We start from the raw sequence: 18,923 nt of genomic DNA, 5'->3' as shown, positions 1-18,923 counted from the left end.
ATATCTCTATATATAATTTTTTAATTTTTTAAAATTTTTTTGAGATTGAGTCTCACTCCGTTACCCAGGCTGGAGTGCAGTGGTGTGATCTCAGCTCACTGCAACCTCCGCCTCCCAGGTTCAAGTGATTCTCCTGCCTCAGCCTCCTGAGTAGCTGGGATTATAGGGGCACACCACCATGCCTGGTTAATTTTTGTATTTTTAGTAGGGAAGGGGTTTCACCATGTTGGCCAGGATGGTCTCAATCTCCTGACCTCATGATCCACCCGCCTTTGCCTCCCAAAGTATTCAGATTACAGGCATGAGCCACTGTGCCCAGCTGGATGGGGTAATATATTAATAGTAAAGAATCTGAATGAAGCCCATCCTTAGGTGAAAGTTTACAAATATTCCTAATGTTGTAGTACACCAAGACTTACTTCTTGCTAGCTATCAACCACCAGAAAACATGCCTTTCCCTAATAATTAGGTAGTGTTCAATATTTAGTCTTGCAAAATAGAAATCTAATTTTACAAAATAAATCTTTTAGTCTTGTAATCTTTTCTAACAACTAGCAGAGTGCATTGTATATAACAGTACAAAGTAAAACATGTTTAGCTATGTGATTTGGGAAAACTCATTACGCCTTTCTGAGCTTTAGTTTCTTCATCTCCAAAATAGGATTTTCCTATGTATCCAGCATATTTCATTGGGAGTTTGGAATGCTGAATTCCAAGAACTAATTGGAATCTACGAATCTGGATTCTAGTCCTAGCTCTTCTCATGCTATTGGGCGTACTGCATATGACTTTGGACAAGTCACAGAGGGAAAATGGTCTTTTTGACCACTTTTTGAAAATGAAATGGTCACTAGATGATCTCTGAGATTCATTCCTGCTAAAAATAATCCTATGCTCTGGATCAGAGAAACATGAAATCAATTTATGAGTGTCATTCTCATGGAGACATTATGATGTAGGTCAGATGATAAACTGTAAATCCATTTTTTAAAATTTCCTGTCTCACATTTAGCCCAATCCATGTAGCCCTAGCTTCGTGCAATTGTCTTACATGTTACCTAGAGTCTAACCTTGAGATTTTCCTTTGCAACTGATGACCATTTTTATTGCCCTAAGTATTTCAACTCCTGGCCCTACCCTTGCAGCAAACAGGGACTTACTTTACGTGATCATCAGAATTTGAAATGGAAGAATATGTTTCTTGTCTCTTTTCATAATGTCACTAATTCCCCATTCCCATTTAGCATATAGCTAGTTAAAAATGAATTGTATTATTAGGGAAATTGCGGCAGGAGGATCACATGAGCCCAGGAGTTTGAGACCAGCCTGTGCAACATAGTGAGACCTTGTCTCAAAACCAACAAACCAAAAACAACAACAATAACAACAAAAACAAAAATGACCTGTATAATTATATACTCTCTTTAGCCTGACATCAAGGGTTCTGTGGATCTCTTTTCTTCAACTGTACCATCCATTACCTTCCAGAGAGCACTGCACAGGTGGGGAGCAGTTCGCACTGCCTGATTGTGCCATCTTTAAAAGCCTTTCTTTCAGCCAGACGTGGTGGCTCACGACTGTAATCCCAGCACTTTGGGAGACCAAGGTGGGTGAATCACCTGAGGTCAGGAGTTTGAAACCAGCCTGACCAGCATAGTGAAACCTCATCTCCACTAAAAATACAAAAATTAGCTGGGCGTGGTGGCGCATGCCTGTAATCCCAGCTATTAGGGAGGCTGAGGCAGGAGAATCGCTTGAACCCTGGAGGCAGAGGTTGCAGTGAGCCGAGATCTTGCCATTGCACTCCAGGTGGGGCAACAATAGCAAAACACCATCTCAACAAAGTAAAAAAAAAATTAAAGAAAAGAAAATGAAAGCCTTTCTTCAATTTCAGATCTAATATAGTCAAGTTAAAGCCTCATCTCAATTTGACTTCCTTTAGTTTCTCTTTTAGCATAATTTTAAACGATGTAAGTTATTGTGACATAAATCTAATACATCAATAAGATGTTTATTAAAATTAAATCTGCCATTAAGATAATTACAACCAAATATGAATACTTGCAGGGTTATGAATGGGAAATGCAGAGGAAGGCTATCCATTTCTAGGAGACAATAAAGTGATGCTGACACTAGAGAGTCCAAAATAGCTTTGGGGGATTATTTAATTAACAAGGTAACCACCTTACCAGAGGCTTTAGAAATCTTTTTTGTTTTAAATTTAAATGTTTATTATTAAAAGTCTATTGTTCTCCAAATCTTGAATAAGCTAATTGTTAAGAGTTTCTCCTTTCTGGACTAACTTTGCCCTTGATTTGGCAAGCCTGATATAACAAATTGATCAATTTCTTTGTCTGCATGCACATATGTAGGAAAGGAGAACAAGATGCTTTTAGGGGCAGCAGCAGCTTAAATGCTTTCTCTCAATTAAGAGTCTTGAGTTGACAATCTGAAAGTGTTGCAAATCAGACTATCTCCACCACACTAGAGAGGGATAGGGGAGAGACAAGCGTAGGCCCTAGTCCCCTGCTCCTCTTAGGTAATATCAGGACTGGACATTGATGAGCTTTCCACCAGGAAAAGAAAGAAAGGAGAGGAGGAAGCTAGCAATCTCGAATGATGTCTGGAACAACTGATCATATTTTCTTTAGAAAGATCAGCCTGCCAACACAGGGATGGATAGATTGAAGAGGGAAAGAGAAGAGATAGAAAATTTGGACGTGCGTGGTGGCTCACACCTGTAATCCCAGCACTTTGGAAGGCTGAGGTTGGTGGATCACTTGAGGTCAGCAGTTCGAGACCAGCCTGGCCAACATGGTGAAATCCTGTCTCTACCAAAAATGCAAAAATTAGCTGGGCATGGTGGCATGCGCCTGTAATCCCAGTTACTCAGGAGGCTGAGGCAGGAGAATCACTTGAACCTGGGAGGTGGAGGTTGCAGTGAGCCAAGATTGTGCCACTGCACTCCAGCCTGAGCAACAGAAAAAGACTCTGTCTAAAAAAAAAAGAGAAAGAGAGAGATAGAGAGAGAGGAAATCCAATTAGATGACTGCTGCAAAATTTCAGGCTAAAAAACAAACCCAAAAGATGTGGGTTTGAACTAGGTCAGTGGGAATGGGGATGAAGTGAGGGAAGATACTATTGATGGTAAGGAGATGACAACAATTCTTTTTCAAGATTGATTAGGTGTCAATGAATAAGGGAAAAAGAGGAGTTGATGACTCAGGTTTTGACTTTTTTTTTTTTTTTTTTTGAGATGGAGTCTGTCGCCCAGACTGGAGGGCAGTGGCGCAATCTTGGCTCACTGCAACCTCCGTCACCTGGGTTCTAGTGATTCTCCTGACTCAGCCTCCAGAGTAGCTGGGACTACAGGCGCATGCCACCATGCCCAGCTAATTTTTGTATTTTTGGGTAGAGACAGGGTTTCACCATGTTGGACAGGCTGGTCTCGAACTCCTAAAAAAAAAAATTCAGCCTCCACGGGAGGCTTTAGCTTTTAGGTGCATGGTGACTTAAACTATAAACTATTCAGGAAATGAGAAATTATAGGAGTAACAGGTTTGGGGTAAAGATAATGACTTCACCTTTAAAATGCTGAATTTCAGGTATACTGAGGACTGAGCTATCTGGAGGCAGTTGAATATACAATCCTGGAGTGCAGGAGAGAGGTATGGACTAAAGACGTGTGTGTCTCCTATTCTGAGTGATTATATAGACAGAAAAGAGGAGGGTTTTTTTTTTGTTTTTTTTTTTTTAGTTTATTCTCAATTACAGGTATTTCCCCTTGCTGACAGAATTCCTTCAAGTCTTGACAATAAAAAGGGCATTCCTGTTGTGCACCCTTGCAGGATGCATGTCTGGGCCAATCAATAAAAAGAAAAGACTTGCGGTGTCTGATTTGTTCTGCTTCGGGTTTCCCAAATAGCCTAGCTGTAACAACAGTGCTGAGTTCATGAAAAAAGCTGACTCATATTTCCTGCAATTCAGCACAGATATCCATCCTTCCAAAGAATTTGAACCTTTGGCCACTCCCAATGAGAGTCAAAGCATTGCAACAATTTATGAGCATCTCTTTCATTTGTTATATCTATTATAAAGATGCAAAGTGAAAACAAACAAACACAAACACCTTTCCTTCCTTGTACCACCCTCAGCCCAATTCCCCAAACAACGATGTCCTCATCCTTCAGAGAAAGTCCAGCTTCTCTCAGGGTAGGTTCAAATGCCATCTATTTTGTCTATTTTGTCACCTTCAATTCTCACAATAAGAATTAATCACTCCACTCACCTGGGCTCTCAGAGCAACGAGTTTATCCATCTAGCATATAATTTGTCATAGTTTGACTTTCATTAAAGTTATATGCCTAGGAACATACTTTTTGCCTCTAATGTGTGCTTATCTGTCATTGTTTTCCTTCTGGGTCTAGCGCAGTGTTTTGTATACAAATGCTTTCTGAAGTGAATTTGTTAAAAGTTACAAAAATATTGTCTTACCACTTCAAGAAAATCAGAGGAGTATACTTGGTAGTCAATGACAGTTAAAATACATGTTATTTTTAAAACAACTGCCCTGCAGATAATTTAAAAAGTAAAAATTCAACTTATAAGGAATTGCTGAAAGAGGTAAAATTAATTTGAGAAAAATGCTGAGAAGTCATCATTTTCAGAAATTTGAAAAAGTGCTGAATGACTCCTCAGATGGCCACCAAAAGGGCAGAGACAGCAGTGGCTTAGACTGCTACAGCTCTCCTGTCCATGGCCACTCTTCTCAAGCACCAGGTTTAGAATTTGTATTTTTTTTTTTTTTTTTTTTTTTGAGATAGGATCTTGCTCTGTCACCCAGGCCAGAATACTGAGGTGGGATCTTAGCTCATTGCAGCTTTAAACTCTCGCGTTCAAGCAGTCTTCCCAACTCAGCTGCCCAAGTAGCTGGGACTACAGGCATGTGCCACCGTGTCTGTTTTATTTATTTATTTTCTTTTTTTTTATTTTTTTGAGACGGAGTCTCGCTGTGTCTCCCAGGCTGGAGTGCAGTGGCGTGATCTCGGCTCACTGCAAGCTCCGCTTCCTGGGTTCACGCCATTCTCCCGCCTCAGCCTCCCAAGTAGCTGGGACTACAGGCGCCCGCCACCACGCCCGGCTAGTTTTTTGTATTTTTAGTAGAGACGGGGTTTCACCATGTTAGCCAGGATAGTCTCGATCTCCTGACCTCGTGATCCACCCGCCTCGGCCTCCCAAAGTGCTGGGATTACAGGCTTGAGCCACCGCGCCCGGCCTGTTTTATTTTTATTTTTCAGTAGAGATGAGGTCTTGATATGTTGCCCAGGCTGGTTTCAAACTGCTGGGCTCAAGTGATCCTCCCACCTCAGCCTCTCAAAGTGCTGATACTGCAGGCATGAGCCACCATGCCCAGCCAGAATTACAGCATTTGTCACTTCTAACATGACTTTTCTTACTATTATTCTTGAAAATTGTTCAGATAATTTCTTTTTTCTTTTTTTTTGCAACCTCTGCCTCCTAGGCTCAAGCGATCCTCCCACCTCAGCCTCCTAAGTAGCTGGGACTACAGGCGTGCACCACCATGATGGACTAATTTTTGTATTTTGGTAGAGACGGGGTTTTGCCATGTTGCCCAGGCTGGCAGATAATTTCTTTCAAAAATAATTTCATCAGGTTTGTGTTTTTAAGAAACAAACGGATAATTTGACCACATTGCTAATAAATTTTACTTTCTGGATTAAATACATTGGAACGTCACTCAAACACTGTTTCACAGTGAGTACAATTTGTCAATGTGGATTCTGCTTTGGGACACATCTAAATAGTTTCTAATAGGTCACAGATCCCCGGTAGGTTTTCTCACCCATAAGGAAGCCTTGTAGCATAGCTATCAAGGACTGATTTATAGGCCAGGTGTGGTGGCTCATGGCTGTAACCCCAACACTTTGGGAGACTGAGGAGAGTGGATCACCTGAGGTCAGGAGTTCGAGACCAGCCTGGCCAACATGGTGAAACCCCATCTCTGCTAAAAATACAAATTATTTTTAGCCAGGCGTGGTGGTGGGTGCCTATAATCCCAGCTACCCTGGAGGCAAGAGAATCGCTTGAACCCAGAAGGTAGAGGTTGCAGTGAGCTGAGATCACGACACTGCACTCCAGCCTGGGCAACAGAGCAAGACTCTGTCTTTAAATAAATAAATAAATAAATAAATAAGATTGCTCTATAGAGGCTCCAGGTTTTCATTTAAAGGTGTGAGAAACTTCTGGTATAGCAATTAAGGTACATAGATTTAACAGGTGGAGAGGATTAGGCTGTACAACAGCTTGCGCTTCCATTGCTTTAAATGGTTATTGGTTTCATCTTTTCCTTCATGCATCATTCAAACCACAGCATTTTAAAATAACTTCTAAGAAATAGCCAGATAGAGTTCCACATATAAAATATGACAATTTCAGAAATGGCATGGTGCCAAAATTTATTATCCAAAAAATTCTATTTGGCTCATGTCTACACTGTTAGAATCCTTTGCCCAAATCACATCTAGGGTTTAGGTTTAACTGTGACTACAGTCGCATATGCCTGGGGTGTTGAGAGGACTCCTGATATGACAGTTAAGGGGGGGCTCTGAGGTAGGATTCTTCCTGGGTACACAGTCAAACGCTGCGTATTGGTTTTCTACTGTTTATTAATATTGTTCTTTAAGAAGCTATTTTCTCTGATTAAAAAAACCTTCATGCCTTTTAAACTTCTGAAAGGTTTTAGAATCTGATTTTGTACGTTACATGCAACTATATATCTATTTTAATTGGTACTCTGTAGATGAAAATATTTGTGTATATATATGCACATATATATGTATAACCAACTAAAAGAGTGCTTTTGCTGCTAGTGGAATATTTTGATACGCCAGGCTACTCCTCAAAGAGGAATTGACCTGATACGTATAGCAACACTTACAACTAATGAAAGGCTAAATCTGTGTCCAATGGGTAAAGAACTGGAAGGGTTCCCAACCGGACCTTAAAAGAAGCTTTTTTAAGGTAGAGCACAATGGCTCATGCCTGTAAACACAGGACTTTGGGAGGCTGAGGTGGGTGGATCACTTGACCCCAGGAGTTTGAGACAGGCCTTAGGCAACATAGTGAGACATAGTCTCTAAAAAAATAGAAAAATTTGCCGGGTGTGGTGGTGGGCACCTGCAGTCCCAGCTACTCCAGAGGCTGAGGTGGGAGGATAGATTGAGCCTGGAGTAAGCCGTGATCACGCCACTGCACTCCAGCCTGGGCAACATAGCAAGGCTCTGTGTTGAAAGTTTTTTTTACAGCTTTAACTGACATACAGATGACTACATATATTTAAACTATGCAACTCGACAGTTTTGTTTTTGGTTTTTTTTTTTTAAAGCAAAGTCTTGCTCTGTCACCCAGGCTGGAATGCAGTGGCACAGTCTCGGCTCACTGCAGCCTCCGGCTCTGGGGCTCAAGCGATCCTCCCACCTCAGCCTCTCAAGTAGCTGCGACCACAGGCGCACGCCGGCACGCCCGGCTAATTTTTTGTATTTTTGGTGGAGACAGGGTTTTCGCCATTTTGCCAGGCTAGTCTTGAACTTCTCAGGCTAACCTCTTGCCTCGGCCTCCCTAAGTGTGTTGGGATTACGAGCATGAGCAAAGGCGCCTGGCCCCAGAGTTATTTTTATAAACTTTATAGCATGTTTCCCCTTAAAACGTGCTGAAGGCAGGGGGCAGTGGCTAAAGCCTGTAATCCCAGCACTTTGGGAGGCCGAGACGGGCAGATCACGAGGTCAGGAGATCGAGACCATCCTGGCTAACATGGTGAAACCCCGTCTCTACTAAAAAAATACAAAAACAAAAAAACAAAAAAAAAAACCTAGCTGGGCGAGGTGGCGGGCGCCTGTAGTCCCATCTACTCGGGAGGCTGAGGCAGGAGAATGGCGTGAACCCGGGAAGCGGAGCTTGCCGTGAGCTGAGATCTGGCCACTGCACTCCAGCCTGGGCGACAGAGCGAGACTCCGTCTCAAAAAAAAAAAAAAAAAAAAACAGTGCTGAAGTACTTTTTTATTGTCCCTCTTCTCCCACTAAACTGCAGTTTCCTGAAGGTGGAGGTTTTCTGTTTCCCTCACCACTGTGCACCCTCTGAGCACCCTCTGTATCGATGATTGTTGACTGAATGAATGAATACAATGAAAGAACTGGAGGTAGGAAATAAAGTTGTAAACTTGGTTAGTAAAAGGCTATGCAATTTAGGAAAAGTTGACTTTAAAGCAGAGGGATTTTTAGGGTCCTGTTACTTCTTTCATTTGTCCATAGAATAACGTCTAACATTTATTTAGTACTTTCAAGCACTATACTAAGTACTTCACAGGTACTATACAATTTAACTCCCGAGCAACCCCGTGGGGGGTAATCAAGCTTTATTATTTTCATCTGTCAACAGCCATCAATGGTGGAGAGCCAAAGTCAGGTTCAAGTAGGCCGTATCCAATTAATCCAAAGTAATGGACACCCCGTCAGTCAACAACTGGGGTTTTATCAACGTACTTTTCGGAGAAACCCCCTGAATTCCCCGCTTTACCTTTCTATCTTGGGACCGAAACCTACTCCGCGGTTGCTAACCCTGAAGGGAGTTTCCTGGAGAATCTGAGCACCCTTGGTGGAGAAGCTCAGACCTACGAACCGAGCAAGGCAATCTCAGGACTCCCGGAGTGCCGGAGAGGAAGGAAGAAACAGGTCAGTTGGCGCGAACTGGACTCTTGTGCTTCGGGGTGGCGAAAGGTGAAGGGACTGTACGCTTCGCCCACGCCAGCCTGGGGCTTGGGATCTCCTGACCCGACGGGGAACCACGGTGCGTTTCCCCAACTACACCGCACGTCACAGGGTAGGGCGACTTAGTCCCGCCCACCTTCTCCGCCCCCTCGTCAGTTTGGCGCTAGGACCCCACGACCCTCAACCCGGCCCTCTCCTCCCACTAGGGCCAGATCCGGCCTTCGATTGGTGCTCGCGCGCGTGATTCCCGCCCCCGCCCCTTCCGTCATTGCCAAGATGGCGCCGGTAGCGGTGGCCGTGGCGGCTGGAGTCGGAGAAAGAGGCGGAGGCAGTGGCGGCCGCGAGGGGAGGGGGAGTCCCGTCTGACTGAGACGGCAGGCCTGGGCGGGCGGGGGTGCCGCGGAGGGCGGAGCGCCGGGCTGGGGATGAGCTAAGCGGGCTCAGAGCGCCGCGGCATTCCGCCTCTCGTGTCCCGCTGCCGCGCGTGAGGGAATCCGGCGCGGCTCTTCAAGCTCGATCCGCTGCTCGCTCGGGAGCCAGCTGGGAGGTGAGTGCGGGGGCGGCGACCCGGGCAGCGGTGGCAGGTGGAGCTGTCACGGCCCGGAGAGGTGACAGCCGGGGGCGCGGGAGCGGGGCGGCCGGGCTTGGGGAGGCGGCATGGATGGCCGCGACCTCCGCCCGAGAGCTCTTGAGAGCCGGGAGGTCCTCCGCGGCTCGGTCCGCCCCGGGATGGCGTGGCGGTGCTGAGAGTAGCACCCTCGCCTCTGCGTCGGACGCGTGGGGGGCTCCTGTGTTTTCATTCCAGATTTTCTATTCCAGGCTGGCCTGGGGCTGTTGTTATTTGCGAGTGGGGGCGGGGAGGGGGAGGTCCTGGATCTGGGATTTTGACAAGCCCGTTACGTAAGTCGGAGGTGGCTTCCCGGAATCCCACCTGCTCGGTATCTGAGACAGGCGGCGGGGGGAGCCCGGGGTGCCTGGAGGCCCACTTTTCCTCCCAGGGTCTGTCCAGCCTTCCCCGGCCCGCGGGCACGGGTTCTGCGTGAGCGCGGCCAGCGTCCAAGTTGGCCAGTTTTTTTCTAGTCTTTTTGGGGATGGTGTGTGGTGGGGGAAGGGAACGGTTCCTGGTTACCACCATTCCCTTTGAAGTTTATCGCTTTCTGGAGGTGGGGGGGGGGCAGGAAAAACAGTAAAAAGCTTGTGACCTAAAATTGGGTCGCAGCAACAGCTTTTCATTATCGTGCTTTTAAATGACAGATGTGCTGGAAGATTTTTGTTGTTGTTCCAATGTGCTTTTAATTCAAACGTATGGTTACGCCTAGAGCCATAGAGGTTTTTGTCTTACAGGACAGTTATTTCTTGTTTGCAACAGCAGGACAGGCATCAGTCAACAGGCATGTATTTATTTAAGGAGAAAACGCGTGTCAGCCAGCTAGAGACCCGTGAGGGCAGAAATTGTATTACTCTGTGAATATGTTATTCTTTAAAATGTATTATACATTAATGAAAAGAATAGCCCGAATGTGAAAGAAGCGGTCTTGCAAGATTACAAGCTGTTATTTGGTGTGTATATAGTCTCATTCTATTTTCTGTTTACCCTAGTCTACCTCTTCTCTCCTTGGGGGAGGAGGTGGAGACACCTGTAAACAGTGTAGCCCCGGTTACACTAATCTATTGTAGTACATTTGGGATTATTTTAAAAAGTATTCTGGGGGACTTAAGATTGGGTAATAAGCAAGGACTCTTGAGCAAGTTATTCAGTTTATGTTGATAGTGGTTCTGGGATTCGACTTTTGAAAACTTAAGTATACAAAATTTCTGAGCTGTTTGAATCCTGTTTGAACTTAAAATAAAATATTATATTTGGCTTCTTTTTCGAAAACTTTGTTTTGGGCAGAATTAAACATTATGGGCAATTTTTACTTCATTTACACAATTTCCCTTTGAACCACAGCTCTCAGTCCAGAATAGCATATGTTATCATCATTATATATAATATGTTACATAATTTTCTTTTTCTGAATGATTAAACATAGACCTACTTCACTGTGAAGTTTAATTTTTGTTTTGTATTATTTTTTAAGCCCCTTCCATTCTGGGATCACTGTGGAGTTTTATAACAATGTACTTGCTAAGAAATTTAATTGATCTTGATACCAGTCGCAAATTGGGAATAAATATAAATACATTTTGGCCCAAGTTTTAAACTTATAGACACAAATTTACATTTTTGAAAACTGGTGAAGCAATATGAGTTTTTTGTCTGTGCAAGAGAGCCAGGAAGTTGATGCTGATTTGTTCTGAACTTTTCCACATGAATTACCACTGGTTTAAAGAGTTATTGATTCTCAGGTTCCTGGAACTGTTGTCCTAGTTCTGGTAACTTGAATAGTATTTAGTATAATTGGGAGGCTAGAAGAAGTAAGAGACTACATGACATTTATTAATTCATTTAAAAAATTATGGCAGAATTGTAAAATAGAATTAGCTGGGGTTAATAGAATTGTAAAATAAAAGTAGCTGGGACTACAGGCGTGCATCACCGTGCTTGGCTAATTTTTGTATTTTTTGAGATGGGATTTCACCAGGTTGCCCAGACTGGTCTTGAACTCATGAGCCCAAGCAATCTGCCCGCCTTGGCCTCCCGAAGTGCTGAGATTACAGGCGTGAACTGCCGCACCCGGCCAGTGTAATTGCTATTATAAAACTTGGTTTTCCACTGAGTGGTATTAGTTACATTATATTTTGTTGTTTGCAGAATTTTTTGAAGCATTCTATGTCCTACAAAAACCTAGTTAAAGCACTGATGCAGATAGAGGTGTTTGGTATATAACAAATCTTGTGCTATTCCTACTTAAATTGATGGTGCGTTGTTCTAGGTGGAAAACAAAAGTTGCTCTAGCAGGAAAATTGACTTGTTATTCTTGCCTTCTCCGATGTCAGAGACTTATCTTTGGGCGATTTTTCCTTTTTCCTACCACAGGTAGAAGAAGAGTGACTGAGAATAGCTGATACATTTTTCTTCCTTTCTTATTTTATTTTATTTTACTATCTAATGCCCCAGATAGATTGTTTATTCAGTAGAATTTGTGGGAGGATGCTGGGGATGGAGGGAGTCAAGCACACCACACTTCATTATTGTATATCATAGTTATCACTTTGAATTCTACAAGACCAATGTAGAAATATACATTTAAGAAGTGTTTAGGCCCTATTAGGTGGCTCATGCCTGTGATTCCAGCCCTTTGGGAGGCCAAGGCAGGAGGATCCCTTGAGCCCAGGAGTTTGAGGCTGCAGCGAGTTATGATTGTGCCACTGCACTCCAACCTGGGCAACAGAGTGAAACCCTGTCTCAGAAAACAAGAAACAAGAAGTGGTTAATTTATATAGCATTTTATAAGAGTGGAACAATTTTAATAGTCAAAATGCATTATAATATGGGAATGGTGAAATTAATGATAATCTATATGGTGGATACAGCTTCTAAAAATCATTTTTAAAACGTACTGACATAAGAAAGTACAATATAATGTTAAGAGAAAAATTAGAATATAAAGAAACATATAGGTATAGATGGCAAAAAGATTTGCAGGAGATATATAAAATAGTAAGAGATGCTATCCCTGGGTGATAGAATTATAGGTAATTTTTATTTTAGTTTTTGTGCTTTTCTCTGTTCTGAATAATTACTACTTTTTTTTTTTTTTTGAGACAAGGCCTGGCTCTGTCACCCAGGCTGGAGTGCAGTGGTACGATCTCAGCTCACTGCAACCTCCACCTTCCAGGCTCAAGCCATCCTCCCACCTCGGCCTCTCAAGTAACTAGGACTACAGGCATGCGCCACCATGCTTGGCTAATTTTTCTGTTTTTTGAGACGGGGTTTTGCCATGTTGCCCAGACTGGTCTTGAACTCGTAAACCCAAACAATCTGCCCGCCTTGGCCTCTCAAAGTGCTGAGATTACTGCACCTAGCCAATTATTACTCTTTTAATTATGAAAAAGACATTGAAATATTTTCAAGGGTCATAGGAGAAAATACTGAAAATCCCAAATAACTATTGCTACAGTAGGAAAATTATCTTAAGGTTGTTAGCAAAAGTAACCCAAAATATCGTGCTTATTTTCATTATACAGTAATAGACACAGCTTGTAATTTAGATGAAGACGTTCTCTTAATAACCAGCACTAACCTTGTAATAGTTTTACGTATGTGGATTTTTGTGTCTTTAAACATTGCTTCTCACCAAGGTTTTTCTTTCTTCCACCAAAGCTGCTCTGTGTTGACAGTGCCACCTGTTGATGGATTCCTCTACTTAGTCATTTCCCCATTACTTCGTCAGTCAGTAGGCAATGGTCTTTGATTATGAGATGCCAGATAATTTGCTAGTTACTGAGATTACAAAGGTAAATAAATGAATAGTGATTTCTGGCCTCAGACCCTGGGTCAGAATTTTTTTTTGCTTTTTGGACCATCAGTACATATTGTGTACTCAGGTTTTCCTGTTTCTCTGCCAATAGCCTGACACCTCAGGCAGTATCTTTTTCCTGGTGCTCATATGCTTTTGTAACTTTCTTCATAGGAATGTGTGCTGTGAGTTCTAGACAACAAATTTACAATACATTTTTGAAACATTACTTGATTATAGGTTTGGGAATCCTATAGTTAGAAGGGCTGCCTATATGTTCATCTATGGCTGTTATTATTTTTAAAATGTGTGACACTTTCTTAGTTCCTTCTTTGTGCTTCCTTCTGTTAAAAATCACAAGTAGAAAGCAAGAGAGAGAAGAGACAAAAAGAAAGAGGTAGAAAGATATCAAGGGAATTTTCCTACTAGTGTTATACTTTATTTTCACTGAGAATAGTGAGTCATTAAAATGTATAGTAAGAGATACTGTTTCTGACATACTTTGTTAAAACCTGTCTCTCTTGATCTGTGTAAAAATGCATTTTCCATATGTATGTTAAAGTGTATATACATACATAAGCTCACACAGTTTAGCTGTTTTTGTTTTCAAATGAAAGCTGAAATATGAAGATCAGAACTTTATTAAATTTCTTAATTTTGTTGTAATATTGTTTTGTAGATGAGAGATTTTTATTTTTGAAAAGTTTTAAAAATAAATAGCAAAACTGTATACACCCACATACCCACATATAAAATGTTAACATATTTCATTTTTGCTTCAGATATATATTTAATTTAAAATAACTATTTATATCGTAGTTATCACATTGAATTCTAAAAGAGCAGTGTAGAACTTTATACTTTCTTGAATATTACAGATCATGTTAAAGTCCCTTTTGTTCTCCCCGGTTTTATCCTCCTCACCTTCATCTCCCCTCGCAGAGGAAATTGTTGTAATGAATTTGATTTGTATCCTTCTAGTTTATTTTTTAATAAACTGTATGTATGAACAATGACATGGCATTGCTTTGGGTGCTTTTGAAGAACATGTACATTGGAGTACATTTCAAATCATATTCCCTTGGTGTGAATCTTGACTCTGCTACTTAATTTTGTGACCTTAGGTAAGTTATTTTAATCTTTACATGCCTCAGTGTCCTCATCGATCACATAGGGATGATAGAGGTGTCCACTTCATACAATTGTTGTAAAAATTAAATGAGCTTATTTATTTATTTAACTTATTTTTATTATTATTTTTTTTCTTTTTAGAGACTAGGTTTCATCATGTTGCCCAGGCTGGTCTCAAACTCCTGGGCTTAAGCGATCCTACTGCCTTGGCCTCCCAAAGTGCTGGGATTACAGGCATGAGCAACTGTGCCTGGCCTAAATAAGCTAATTTATATAAGGTAGTTAAAACTGAGTCTGGCACTAAAAAAAAAAAAAAAAAAAAAAAAAAAAAAGTATGTTATAGTAAGTTTAAGCAGCTGTTAATATGATTGTGTCATGGTATATGGATTTTAAAGCTTGCTTTTTTCATTTTATTTTTTTCTGCCCTCAATCCTTGTTGATACCGTAGGTCTAGTTCACTTATTTACACAACTGTATAGTGTTCCAGTGAAGAAATATATACAATTTATCATTTCCTCTATTGATGAGCATTTAAATTGTTTTCATTTTTTATCTATTATAAACATTGTCTCATGAGTATTCCTGTAGCTCCTGAAGCAACATGCCATAGTTTCTCCAGGTCATATACCTGACTGTAAAATTACTGGGTCCTAGGATATAAATATTTTTCTCTTTATAAGATATTTATAGGATATTGCAGACAATTTCTGTTTTTTCATATCCTTGCCAGCAGTTAATGTTATCAAATTCTTTGATTTCTTACTGATTTGTAAGTTTTTTTGTTTGTTTTTAATGCTAGGAAAACTTATTTTTATTTGGCTTTTGAAGTTTCCAGGTCTCTTGAACAATGCCCAATGTGGACCCAAGTTACTGTAATTTTGTCCTATAGTATATATTGTTGATAGTGAGCTTTGCATTGTACTTTCTCCAAGTATGTTTAGTTATATTCCTCTTCTGAGACCATGAAGAAGTGTTTCAGTGTTTCAGAATTCAATGTGATAACTATTATATAGTTATTTTCTATTAAATATAAATCAGAAGCAAAAATGAAAAATGTTAATGCTTTATGTATGAGTATGTGAGTGTATACTACATTTTTTGGTAATTTTATTTTTAAAACTTTTCAAAAATAAAAATGTCTCATGTACAAAACAACATAATAACAAAAAGAAATTTAATAATTTTTTTTTTTTTTTTTTTGAGACGGAGTCTCGCTCTGTCACCCAGGCTGGAGTGCAGTGGCCGGATCTCAGCTCACTGCAAGCTCCACCTCCCGGGTTTACGCCATTCTCCTGCCTCAGCCTCCTGAGTAGCTGGGACTACAGGCGCCCGCCACCTCGCCTAGCTAGTTTTTTGTATTTTTTAGTAGAAACGGGGTTTCACCGTGTTAGCCAGGATGATCTCGATCTCCTGACCTCGAGATCCGCCCGTCTCAGCCTCCCAAAGTGCTGGGATTACAGGCTTGAGCCACCGCGCCTGGCCTTTTTTTTTTTTTTTTTTTTTTTTAAAGAGACAGGATGTTGCCCAGGTTGGAGTGCAATGGTGCGATCATGGCTCACTGCAATCTCAACCTCTTGAGCTCAAATGATCCTCCTGCCACAGCCTCCCGAGTAGCCGGGACTACAAGCACGTGCCACCATTCCTGGCTAATTTTTTTTTTTTTTCTTGTAGAGACTAGGTTTTGCCATGTTGCCCGGGCTGGTCTCAAACTATGTGACTGCTTTGGCCCCCCAAAGTGCTGGAATTATAATCGTGAGCCACCATGCCCAGACTTTATAAATTTCTGATCTTTGTATTTCGGCTTTCATTTAGAAACAAAAAAAATTATTTACCACTACAAAAGTCATATGGATTTTTTTTTTTGAGACAGAGTCTCGTTCTGTCACCCAGGCTGGAGTGCAGTGGTGACTCACTGCAACCTCGGCCTCCCAGGTTCAAGCAATTCTTGTGCCTCAGCCCTCCCAAGTAGCTGGGACTGCAGGCATACACCACCATGCCTCGCTAATTTTTGCATTTTTTGTTAGAGGTGGGGTTTCACCATCTTGGTCAGGCTGGTCTTGAACTCCTGACCTCAAGTGATCCGCCCACCTCAGGTTCCCAAAGTGCTGAGATTACAGGCATGGGACACCGTGCCTGGCCCAGGTGGAAGTTTTATTAATATAATTAGTACCACAGTTTTGCTTTAGTCCGAAATTTGAGTGGCCTCCTCCTGCTTGGAGGAGGGTTTTCTGCTCCTGAAGTGCTTACCAATTAAGGAATCAAAATGTGCACATAAAAAAATGACTTATAGGCACTTACACATACAGTATTATAAGTGGTTCATCCATGTTGAGATTATTTTGCACAATACAACTTGTATTTCTGTTTTTGTCCAGCCCACTATACATGACTTAAGGGACTAAAATCAGATTGGTTAAGGCAATAACTTCCCCATATTTTTACTATTTTTATTCAATTTGAATAAATGTTTTCTTATAGAATATGTTTAGATTTACAGAAAAGTTACAGGGAGTTAAGGTATACCTTGCACCCAGTTTCCCCTATTTTTTTTTTTTTTTGTAAGAAATGGAGGTCTTGTCATATTGCTAATATCTGACATTTCAATGTTAAATTTGTCAGCGTTAAGGAACTAATATTGGTACATTACTACTAACTAAAATTCATTTATTTGGATTTCATTCGTTTTTACCTAAGGTTCTTTTTTGGTTCCAGGATCCTATCCAGAATACAACAATACATTTAGTTGACATCTTTCCTTACCTTATCTGGGCTGTGATGGCATTTCTGACTTTCCTTGTTTTTGATAACTTTGATAGTTTTGAGGAGTATTGGTCAGAGATTTTATAGAATATCCCTCAGTTTGGGTTTGTCTGATGCTTTCTTCATGGTTAGACTGGGGTTATGGGTTTGAGGGAGGACAGTCACAGAGGTAAAGTGCCACTCTCATTGCATCATATCAAAGGGAAATGCTCTCAGTATGGCTTATCACTGATATTGTTAACCTTGGTCACCAGGCTGAGCTAGTGTTTGCCGGGTTTCTCTACTGTAAAGTTTTCCCATACTCTTTTTGGAAACAAGTCACTAAGTGCAGACCACACTCAGTGGATCTAGCTCTATTTTCTTAAAGGGGCACTGTCTATAAAATTATTTGGAATTCTTCTGCTATGGGTAGTCTTTTTTTTCCCCATTTATATATTTATTCAATCATTTATATATGTATGGATTCATAGATGTTTATTTTATACTTGGGGTCATAATCCTATACTACTTTATTTATTTTGTTGCTCAAATTGTTCTATCAACAGGACATACTCCATTGTTTTGTTTTTTGAGTACTTCCTTACTTTCTGGCACTAGAAGAAGTTCCAGACTCATCTTGTATATTTCCTGCCCCAGCCCTAGAATCAGCCATTTTTCCAAGGATCCCTGGTTCTATTTTTTGGTGAATCATGTTAGAAACCAAGATCTGGTTACTCTGTGCTCATTGCTGTTGTAATACCAGGCCTTTTCAGTGTATAGACCTGGAAAATATATGTATGTATACACATACATAACTATTATCTGTATCTATATTAAGGTAAACATGAGTTCATACTGATGTCTTTGACTATCAATACTATATAGTTCATTCTAGCTTTACCATGTTATCTATTACCTCCAAAAGTGAGAAATCTGGCTCACGCCATCTGGCATCCATTAAGTTATTTGTTCAGTCCCATCGCCCATGTGCAGTACTTTTAGAATTGTTAACCTGTATCTCCATGAGAAATGCCTTTACCAAAAAAGAGCAGTGCTTATGTACAGTTCTTTTTGTTGTTAGAGTTTCCAGTTTCAAGTTTCCCAAAGTTACTTAAGTCAAACCTTTTCCCCAACATCTGTATTATTTTTATTTTTTCTTAAATTGATCTAAATTACACAGTAATTACATATAAAGCTTATAAAAATTTCCCTTGCTCAACTAAAGATCTTTAGCTTCAGATGTGTTTTTTTTTTCCCTCCTAACTTTTGTGGCCAAAAAAAAAAAAAGATCCCTTCCATCAGTAGTATTTCCTGAGGTTTACTTAGAATAGCACTTCTTCATTTGGTTGTTAGTTGACATCTTTACATTTGGACTAAGAATTATTATTGCTACAGATATTACAATATGTAATATCTGTTACATATTGATAAATGCTCTTTGATAGAACATTAAGATTACTGTAATTAAATATGTAATATTTGAGAACTCAAAAATGTACCTGTATTCCTGTAGTAACTTTGTATGTTTTAGCTAATTTAACTCCCCCAAGAAGTCTATGAGGTAATTATTTTACTCATTTATTTTTATTTTTATTTTTGTCTGTTTTCAGGGGGGGTGTGTGTGTGTTATTTTGCCCATTTTAAAGATGAAGAAGTTAAGACACAGAAAGTTTAAACAAGTTGTCTGAGGTCACATTGCTAGTAAATGACAAAGCTGCAGTTTGCAACCAGTCTGATTGTGGAGCCTGCACTCTTAATCACTTTGGCATATTATCTTTAAATAAACAAGAAAAGTTCGAAGAGTAGTACAGGTTATGAAGGAAGTAAAACAGGGTGATCTGAGAGAATGAACGAGAGTTGTTAGAG

General features: G+C 40.7%; 1 protein-coding gene across 1 annotated transcript in view; it reads left to right on the top strand.

Moving 5' to 3' along the window:
• Positions 1 to 9,051: 9,051 nt before the first annotated feature.
• Positions 9,052 to 18,923, top strand: part of DENND4A (DENN domain containing 4A) — a 131,875-nt gene continuing 122,003 nt past the window's right edge. The window contains exon 1 of the mRNA XM_005559835.4: positions 9,052 to 9,331. The gene's annotated coding sequence lies outside the window, so the exon portion shown is untranslated. The remainder of the gene's footprint in view (positions 9,332 to 18,923) is intronic.

This window comes from Macaca fascicularis, chromosome 7 (assembly GCF_037993035.2).
Source record: "Macaca fascicularis isolate 582-1 chromosome 7, T2T-MFA8v1.1".
Taxonomy (NCBI): domain Eukaryota; kingdom Metazoa; phylum Chordata; class Mammalia; order Primates; family Cercopithecidae; genus Macaca; species Macaca fascicularis.
The sequence above is the reverse complement of the archived record's forward strand: the minus strand, read 5'-3'. Positions and strand labels throughout refer to the sequence as shown.